Here is a 10,296-nt window from a genome sequence, read left to right on the forward strand (position 1 = left end):
CGGTCAGCGTGCTTCCCAGTGGCATCTGGCTTCTTGATCATCTTCTCAAGCCGACAGCTCCATGTCCGGGCATGTACTGGACCAGGCAAGACAAGGCTGAAGGCCCAAGGGTGAAAGTCAGGCTGGTGTCTGGGTGTATGCTGCTTTACTGCCTAGTCATCGTGAAAATTACGAAGCTCTGAGGTGGACGGTGGCCCTGGGGTCATCTGAGGCGTGCATGGCATCAGTCCCCAGCGGCCTTTAACCGCAGCCTGCCTGGTGAACCGCGGGATCCGGAGAGGGCGGTTCCCCTCTTCCAGGACTTCAGAACCTCACTGATTCGGACTCGGCACCCCTAGCCGCCAACACACTGGAGCGGCCTTCGGGAGGGGCTCCGACCCTTGCAGCGCCACTGTCGTGGCTAATGGTGCTGACCCCTCCACGAGGCCTTCTGACTGTCTGCCCTGTCTGTTCTTACAGCAGGTTAGCCCGCTGTGATTGATCCAGACACCTCGCTTTTTCGAGCACAGCGTGCTACCTGCCTCCCTTATGAAAGGCACTCAGGATTGCCAAAGAGCGGGGAGGGAGAAAACGAGGGAGGGTGAACACTCAGCCATGATCAAAAGGGGGGATGGGTACGGTGGGCTGGAGGGAACGGGACCTCGCGTCACGTTTGTGCCCCTCGCGGCAGGATGAATTACTTCAGCAAGTTTAAGGATGTCCTCAGCCTGTGCAGCTCCTTCACGTTGGCTTATTCTCCTTGTTTCCCTAAAATTCCTAGACTCTCAGTCACAGGTGTGAAAGTCATAACACCGTGGGTACACTGGTGCTGCAGAACCCAGGGAAGGGCAGGGACAGGCCCCTGGCTTGTGAATACGGTGGTCAGTGGGGAGGAGGAGGAGGCCCTGGCAGGTAGAAAAGGACGGAAACATTCTTTTCCACAAGCAAAGGACGAAGCAGAAATGCTTTGCAGACATGCGGTCCAGGAGGAAACCTGCTGGACGCAAGAGTGACACGGGGGCTTGGAAGCTCCTATGCCACGATCCTGGCCCTCGAATGTCAGCCTCCCAAACACCCAGAAGGACACGGGGCACTTAGAAACTGGATGCAGATGATTTTATTGGTAATCGAAGCTCAACCGTCACATTCCAATGTCACGGCTCTCCGAAGGACGGGTGTTTTCACGCTCATTTTCTGGAACACAAAAAAGCAAGGTCATAGAGGTGTGGCAGGTGGTTTCTAACGCCGGCCACTCACTAAAGGGAAGGGGGCGAGAGCCCGACATTTGTCCTTCTCTTCTTCCTCCTCCTCCTCTTCCCTGCCTAGTTCCTTTTCGTTCCTGGCTTGAAGGTACCCAGCAGATAATGGGCTCTGCATTGTTGTTGGCCAGATCCTTCTTAGGCTGCATCTGTCTGAATTGCTGTCTATAATGTGCATACGTGTGTGAACAAAACAGTTCCTGCCGTATATTCCAGAAGAGCCGAGCAATGAATCCAGCCTGGTAGGGGTGGTGTGTAAAGGAACCACGGCACAGCCAGGTAATGGATGGTGTGTGCCGTGCTAAAACAAAACCGCAACAACAAAAACAAGGGTCCCGACAGCTCCACCGAGGTCTATGAGCTTGCCTGGGAGAGTTCTAAGAAATGCGTTATTTGAAATTAGCAGTGGAGACCTATGCTCTCCTGTGTGGCTAAAGAAGCGTATGTATGCACTTAAATAGGTAGAAATGTTTCCAGGAAGGTGTCCCACAGAGTGAACCGGAGTACCCTTTCGGGAAGGAAGTGGGGAGGGAGGATGTGCTATGCCTCTGAGAGGTGGCCTCTTGCCTTTCTCCTTACTAGTTTTAACTTGAGCACATGCTGGAAAGGTTTTTAAACTAGGTAGCATCCAGCCGTATGTATTTGCAGTATTGCTTCGCAGTGACAGTGGACCGGAGAGGCCTGGTCAGGTGAAACTTGAGACAGAAAGACAGTGTGCCTGAGGACGAGGGACGAGAGGTCCAAGGCAGAGCACAGCTCTCCTTGCTCGTTCCCAGCGCACTTGAGTAAGACAGGTCATGACTGGGGAAAGGCACTTTTTGTCTGCTTCTGAGCGTGGAGAATCACCTCGGATAGGATGTGAAACCTGCCAAGGCTTGCTACTCTATGCCGGGATGTCTGACTGGAAATCCTGAAAACTCGGGCCTGGGGCTAGGCAGTGTCAGCATGGTTCCCGTTGGTTCAGGGACACCCAAAAGGTTGAGGCGCTTCCTGCGGGCTTAGCAGGTAAAAGACCCAGCAATGTCCATGGGGTGGCTGTGGTGACCGCTGCCAGGGCAGGTTCAAAGCCTGGACAGGGAACGTCGGCATGCCATGGGCATGACCGAAACAAGAAAAACACTGAGAGTTCTGCACCTGCAGGGCTTCGGGCCAGGAGAGGAAAGGGAACTGGATCATACCTATCCTTGAATTCGGGGTCACTGGGGTGGCGGGCTTGGTGGAGGTCTTGGTGTGCTGGGACCTGGGGTGGTGGGGGTGGCCCGGGCGGAGGTCTGGCACCAGGGGGGGGGTCCGGGTGGCGGTGGTCCTGGTGGGGGCGGTGGGGGGGTCTGGCACCAGGTGGGGGGGGTCCGGGTGGCGGCGGTCCGGGTGGGGGTGGGGGTGGCGGGGGTCTGGCACCAGGTGGGGCGGGTCCGGATGGCGGCGGTCCGGGTGGGGGTGGGGGGGTGGCGGGGGTCTGGCACCGGTGGGGGTGGTCCGGGTGGCGGCGGTCCGGGTGGGTGGGTGGGGGGTGGCGGGGATCTGGCACCAGGTGGGGCTGGTCCGGGTGGCGGCGGTCTGGGGGGGCGGTCCGGGTGGGGGTGGGGGTGGGGGGGTCTGGCACCCGGTGGGGGGTCCGGGTGGGGCGGTCCGGGTGGGGGTGGGGGTGGCGGGGGTCTGGCACCAGGTGGGGGTGGTCCGGGTGGCGGCGGTCTGGGTGGGGGCGGTCCGGGTGGGGGGGGGGTGGGGGGGTCTGGCAGGTGGGGGGTGATGGGGGGGTCCGGGTGGGGGTGGGGTGGCGGGGGTCTGGCACCAGGTGGGGGGTGTGGTGGCGGCGGTCTGGGTGGGGGCGGTCGGGTGGGGGTGGGTGGGGGGGGGGTCTGGCACCGGTGGGGGGGTCCGGATGGGGCGGTCCGGGTGGGGGTGGGGGTGCGGGGGTCTGGCACCAGGTGGGGGTGGTCCGGGTGGCGGCGGTCGGGTGGGGGCGGTCCGGGTGGGGGTGGGGGTGGCGGGGGGTTGGCACAGGTGGGGTGGTCGGGTGGGGGGTGGTCCGGGTGGGGTGGGTGGCGGCGGTGGTGGGACAGCGGGTGGGGGTGCTTTTTCCTTGGTTTGTCACCGGATGGGGCTGGTCCTGCTGGGGTCCGTCAGCGGGTGGGGGTGGTTCCTGATCGCTGTCGTTAGCCGGTGGTGATGGTGGTCCGGGGGGGTCTGGGTCGGGCTGGGATTCGTTAGACGGTGGGGGTGGTGGCGGGGGGGGTATGGAACCAGGTGGGGTGGTCCCGGTGGGGGTGGTCGGTGGCGGTGGTAGGGTGGTGGAGGTCAAGGAGGGGTATGGCAAGGTGGTGGTAGGGGTGGGGTGGTAGGGTGGGGGTGGGGGTGGAGGGGGTTGGCAGGTGGGGGGGGTAGGTGGGGTGGTAGTGGTGGGGGTGGGTGGGGGTGGCGGGGGTCTGGCACCCGGTGCGGCGGGTCCGGGTGGCGGTGGTCCGGGTGGGGGTGGGGGTGGCGGGGGTCTGGCACCAGGTGGGGGTGGTGGGTGGCGGTGGTGGTCCAGGTGGTGGAGGTCCGGGCGGGGGTCTGGCACCCGGTGGGGCTGGTCCCTGCTCCGGTCCGTCACCTGGTGGTCGTGCTCTCTTCTGATGTCCCTCACCTTGGCTTTCCTCAGGAGGAGGGGGTCTGGGCGGTCCTCCTCCAGGAGGTGGTCTCAGAAACGTCTCAGCGGAGTTTGAGTTTGCATCCTCTAAATCTGTAGAGACCGACACGGGAATAGGGCACATTGTAGGTGGTAGACGCCCCCTCACATTTTGAACCCTGAACACCTTGTCAGCTAGTCCATTTCTGCTGAGCCTGCCTCTCTTCTACCAACAACCTTCCTCCCCACTGCCTCCATCCTCTGCAGAGACTACTTTAGTGAGTCTTAGTAGAGCCTTGCTCTGGCAAAGAGCGTGTCCCTTAAATTGGGCAAGAGAGATGTTGGAGGTCTCAGAATTCCCAGGGGAGGTCTCCAAGGACAGAAGAAAAGCTAACGCAGTGAAACATTGGCAGTTACATGTTGAGTCACGGACATAGCCTGCCAACTGTGATTCCAACCCTGGTCACTTGAGTGCCTGTGTGGAAGCCTCATACTCCAAGCCGAGGTGGATCAAATACTGAGAGAGAGAACGAAAGACAACGTGACGGCCCACACAGGATTCGCTGAATAACCGTGGCCAATTTTCATTGGCACAAGGACACAGTTGAATGGAGAGGCAGAGAGAAAAGCCACCCAGACCCCAGTTCTTTGCATTTTTCCATAAACCATATACGTATACCGAGGGGCATTGGGGCCAACGGGAACACTGGAAGGGTTGGTGCTCAGTAGACTGGAGGAGGCAGAATTTGAGCTGCTTCCCTCTGCTCTCCTCCCTCAGCTGTCATTTCCGGCCTGAGGGAACAGGCCGCATACTCTGTGGCATCCAAGCCACACATCTCTGTTATGCACGTTAGGGCCCTGCTCGTGGGTCCCTGAATCGCGGCTGGTGAAGAATGGCCTATATCCTCTGGGATACTAACATTCATCCAGTCGTGACAAGACAGTGAAAACGACAAGACTCTCTAGAACAGAGCAGTTGCTAAAGATACAAAAAGAAAGGAAGTTGGTGGAGGATTTGAGGTGACCTATCCGGTAGGAGGCTGGGAAATCCTGCACTGTTGCCTTCAAGGAGGAAAAGCACAAGATAAAGCGCAAAATGCATTCCAGATACCTTGGAAGATGCCCCAAGTACCTCGTCCACACAACCTGTGATGCCGTTGCAAAGGGAGGACGACGTGAAGGGGTGACGGGGTGGTTCTTATGCTGAGGGTCCACCACAGAGTCCAAAGAGAGGAGGCCCTGGGTTTTCGTTTGGGTTTGGTTTTCCTGTCCCCCTGGTTTCCGGTCTACCCTCATGCTGGTTCAGGCAAAGTGCTGGGTGTTTCTGTGTCTTATTTTCCTGTCCTTCTGCTCTCCCTCCACATGAGACACTTCACCTACATTAACATGGCCTCACCCAGGTGGGGTGACCGGGAATCAACACGCAGGTACCACCTTCCACAGCACCTTCCACAGAACGGGGCGTGTGAATGGGAGCAAAACGCAACCCCTGGGCCCTGGGATCTCTGTGTCTCTATGGAGAGTGAGCTAGAGAGATTGAGGGTCCTGATCCCTGTCGCTTCAGTAAAAAGCCTGACCCGGGCGTCCCCTCCTGCATGTGTGCGACCCCCTCTCGCGAGGCCACCTTCTCCCCCTGCCTGCTTTGATGACTGTAATGCCTTCCCGAGGACCCTTCTCTGTACTGGTCGGGCCTCCCTGCAGTGCATCCCTCACAGTCGAGTCAGTGAGACGTGTGCAGAAATGCCAGGCTTCCCTTGTCAGTCTGTGGTTCAAGACTCTGTACGGGGTTCCAGGTACACTTTATGCAGCGTCAGCGAGGGCGTGAGGGGCCTTATCCTTGCCTTAAGCACCTGCAGCCCAGGCTTTCCACCTCCCCCGCCCCCTTCTCCACCAGCACCCTCACTCCCGTGGCATCTAACGAACCCCACGCAGAGTCTCAGCAACGCCCCCCGCCCCCCTTCTTGGTGCTTACCAAAAAACGGGCTCCGGGCTGAGCTCAGGGCCAGCAAGGCCACTGAGAGCAGGATCAGCAGCATCTTGGAGGAAGCGCTGCGGTTGTTCTCAGCTCCGTCCTGGGAGGATCCAGGCAGCTTCCTTTATAAAGACCAGCAGGACAATGGTATCTTTGAGCTCCATGCTGGGCGGACCTCATCACTGGATGGAAAGGTTAGAGCTGAGCTTTAGCCCAGCAGGATGGAGGGGGTAAGAGGGTGTCAGCATGTGACTTGAGCCCGAGTTGTGAAGGAACAGTGTCCAAGCCATCGGCGCAGACGTCAAAGTTGTTCTGTCACCCTTTGACTGCCGTCTGTTCCCTGAGACTGTTGCTCTGTCCTTCGTGGAGCTGTTGGTGTGTGGGCTGTGCATGTGTCTGTGTGTCTGTGTGTTGGCCGTGATCCTGGCCCAGACGACGCTGGTCAATATCTCTGGCCATGATCGTGGCCCAGGCCCCATCACTCATGGCCTGTCTGTCCATACGCATATGCTAGGTAGCAAAACGTCTTGCTGATGCACACATCATCTCTGTCTGTCTTTGAAACGTATGTGGAAAAGCGCTGTCGTGCACACACGGGTGGCGGAAGGCTGAGCCTCACTCAGCCTGCCCGGGCCCCCAGACGTCGTCCGGGAGGCTCTCCCTGCACTTGGTGGTGTGGAACAAAGGTGACCCGATACCTTTCCTTCGTATAAACAGCCTTCGGTGTGCTGGTACTTACCGAAGGCAAAGGTAGACACAGAACACTCCGGGGAACTTCTGGGACAGCACCAAATGCATACACAGTTCCTTGAAGGGATCATGTCATTGCATGTGTACAAGACTTTGTGCCGCTTCTTTTGTAAGAGTCCATGTCCCTCCTTCCTGCTAAGCAGTGTTTTCAACTCTGGTTCCCCACTGACTGTTCAGCCATGCTGCTGGACAAACGGCTATTCCCTTCAAAACCTCCATGTGCATCGTCTTGCCCTTCTCTTCTTCCGTCAGTTTCCTTGTTAGCAACTGTATTCACCAATCGTTGTCATCACGGGGAATTTTCTCTGCAAAGTTCTGCCACTCGTTTCTCCCCATCCCCTATCTCAAACTTATTTGCTGATGTTATATCTCCTTCATCAGTCCTCCCGGTTTTAAGTCTCATAGCTAAGTTTTGTTTCTTTTTGCTATGCTTTGGGAAGAGTTTTAAATAGAGCATCCAAATTAGGTCGAGTGTTTTACTAGGTTTGTTGACAATTTCATTCTAAAATTTGGCAACTAGGTAAGTTTTCCTCCAGAAATTTTCTTCTGTTTCTTGCTTTTGACGGCCGCACCTGAGGCATATGGAAGTTCCGAGGCTAGGGTCGAATTGGAGCGCAGCTGCTGGCCTGCTCCACAGCCACAGCAACACCAGGCCTGGCCTGCACCTGCAACCTTTCCCGCAGCCTGCGACAGGGCCAGATCCTTAGCCCACTGAGAGAGGCCAGGGATCGAACCCACATCCTCAAGGACACTGTGTGGGTTTCTCAACTCAATGAGCCACCGCGGGAATGCCCCCTTAATTCTCTTCCTTACATGCCTGCCTCTTCTCCATTGCTGGCTATTCGCCTCTTCCCAGTATTTTCCTCCTCAGCTTTTTTCCTTGGACCCTTGGGGACTATACGTAGCCTCGGCTACCCGTTATTTCGGAACCGTGTAGGGGCTTGTGTTATTGGTCGGTTTGCAGCCGAGACAAGGGTCATTTTAGGCAGAGTGTGTGTGTGGGGGGGGGGGGTATCAGATGGAGGGAGGGCCATGTGGCTGGAAATGCTACACACCGTCCTGCTGGGCCAGTGTTACATGAGTGGGTCCTGGTCTCTGCATGTGCGTTGTCAGAATGTGGGCCTTGCTGAAGGGCTGCCAGTAACATTTCAGGACGGCTTCCTGATACGGTGGGGTTTCCTCCAGATACCATTGCCCTGGCAAGGTGACCGGGCACATCGTTCCTTCTCCTGGCGTAGCTACGGCTGTCCTCCCGGAAAGGGACAGCCGTTGGCAGTGTGGGAAAGCAGCGTGGCCCCAGCTGGCTTGTGCGAGGAAAGGAGTAGCTGCTTGGGCTTCACAGGTCCCATTACCGTTTTGGGAGGACTGTCTCTGGCTTCCTGAGACAGTTTTGTGGAAGAGGATGTGGAGAGGCCCCATCCTGCCCAGGTGGCTTCTGGTCGCCCTTCAAGTGGGAAAGGAGGGTCAGCGGGAAGGAAGGGAAGGGAGTGGAGTGGCAGCAGACGTGGTGGGGGGCTGTGGAAAGGGCAGTCCTGCCTGAAGGCAGGCTTCCCTTTGGCGTGGTGAGGACTGGAAGGCCGCAGAAAAGTCTTCAAAATATCACCTCAGCTCAGGACCTTTCACTCCCCTTCTCCGATGTCAGCAGTGCAGGAAAGAGATTAGTGAGGTGCGACGGGATAAATATCAGCTCTGAACTCGGCAGGCACAACAAAAGCAGAGGAACTGCAGGAGCTGGAAGAGAAGGGTGTCAGTCAGGAAGGGTGGGGTGGATGCCGAGAGCAAGACTTGCAGCAGGAGCTTAGGCACCCGCCGATGAGCAGAAGCCCCCAGGCAGTGCCCTTGCCCTCTTGGAGGTGTGTTTACTTTAATGAGTCCCAGTGAGAATTCCCGACTACCTTCCCTAAAACTTCTTTTCCTTCATTCTTTTCTTAATTAGCAACAGTTGGCTCAGCCTTACTTCCAAAACAGGAAGTTGTTCGTGAGCTCTCACCCCCTGTCCCATGCCCATTGGCAAGTCCAGTTGTCTGGACCTTCAGAATATACTGCAAATATGATATAAGCCCTTCTGTTACCTCTCCAAGAAGAATCTGCTCCAGGTGATTATTCTTTCACTCCTGGAGGACTAGAGCAGCTGCCCAGCTGGTCCTGGTAATATTCTTGCCTCTATTTCATCCTACATATCAGTTCTCATCTCAACCACCAGAATGATCTTTTAAAAATATAAATTAGATCACATTCCTTTCTTGCCTAAAATACTCTGTAGTTTTCCCCATATATGTTTGATTCAGTGTACATTTCATACCTCAGCTCTTTCAACAACCAGGTCTCCTTTTCTTTCTAAAGGTGTGTTTAGCTCTATGAGTGTGACAGTACATGGACTCTTAACCCTTTTATGCACCTGTTTTATTGGAACCCTGAGGGGTAGGTATATAGAAAAGATGAATATCGATAGAGTGGATAAACTTGTGCTGAGAGACTGAATGAATTAGTTTTGATCTCTCTGGTCTCTGAAGTGTTCATGTGAATTGAAGAACTGATGTGTCCATTGAATTAACTAAGCATTCTGATGAGGAAACACAACAATTGTGTCTTAAATTGTCTTGAAGCACAATTAATTAAACTTTGATTAGATTCCTAAAATCGTACTATTTTATGCTAATCAAAACATTTAGTTTCATGTTGACTGGCTTCTGGTAAATATTTTAGGGCAGAAATACTGGGAAGTGATTTGTGACATTAGGTTAGAAAAGATGGTGAAAAATGGTTCATCCCAGCTGTGCTCTCTCACTCTCTCAAAGCATAGCTTGGTTTGGGGAAGCCAGCTTCCTGTCAGTAGGCAGCCCTGGCAAAGGAAACCTAGCTGGCATATTGTGAGAACATTCAGCCTATAAAGAGATCCACATGGTGAGGAACTGAGGATCACGAGGAACTTTGAGTGAGCTGGGAAGCAGGTCTTCTACTGGTGGACCTTGAGTGGACTACAGCCCTATGTGAGAGTCTGACTGCCACCTCCTGGAAACCCTGAGCCATAACCACCCAGCCAAGCCACTTCTGGAATGTAACCCAGTAATCCATGTAATCCACAGAAACCATGAACCAATAGATGCTGATTGGTTTAAACTGCTAAATTTGGGGCAATTTATTGTGCAGCAACAAATGAACAGATCACTTTCTGTTAATATCTTGTCCTTTTCAAATCAACAGCTCTTGCAAGGCACTCAGTGAAACAACTTTTTAAGGAAAACGTACCCTTTTCCTCAGCCTGGCTTACATTATGAGTCATCATCATATAGAGTAATTTTTTATCGTTGTGATTTTTGTGATACTATGATAGATGATAGATGTTGACAACTCGGGAATGGATTATTTCTTATTTCTTCTAATAAATGAAAGGATATTGGGCTTCCAGTTCATTCTACCACCAATATTATCCATCAAGAGGAGCCCTTGACTTGCAGAAAAACATTTTACAGCAGATCTTAAAATCCAAAACTCCTAATCAGGAAGTAGGAGAACCCATATAACTTCAAATGTATTAAAGTTCTCGGCATCATTTGGTTATAGGGAACTTGTAGATGTGATCTGAAACACAGAATATCTTGAGGTAGGGAAATTCCAGGAAGGGAAAGGAGCATAAGGAGAAGTGTTAGGAATTCCTGCCCCATCCAAAATGAAATAAAATCACAATAGAGAAATTAAAAAAAAAAAAAGAGTAGGCGGGTGACCAC

The 10,296-nt window shown here is 54.5% G+C and overlaps 1 pseudogene; it reads right to left on the bottom strand.

The window, feature by feature from the left end:
* Nucleotides 1-1,078: 1,078 nt before the first annotated feature.
* On the bottom strand, nucleotides 1,079-6,213 carry LOC125130416 (basic proline-rich protein-like; annotated as a pseudogene).
* Nucleotides 6,214-10,296: the final 4,083 nt, after the last annotated feature.

Source organism: Phacochoerus africanus, chromosome 7 (genome assembly GCF_016906955.1).
Source record: "Phacochoerus africanus isolate WHEZ1 chromosome 7, ROS_Pafr_v1, whole genome shotgun sequence".
NCBI lineage: Eukaryota > Metazoa > Chordata > Mammalia > Artiodactyla > Suidae > Phacochoerus > Phacochoerus africanus.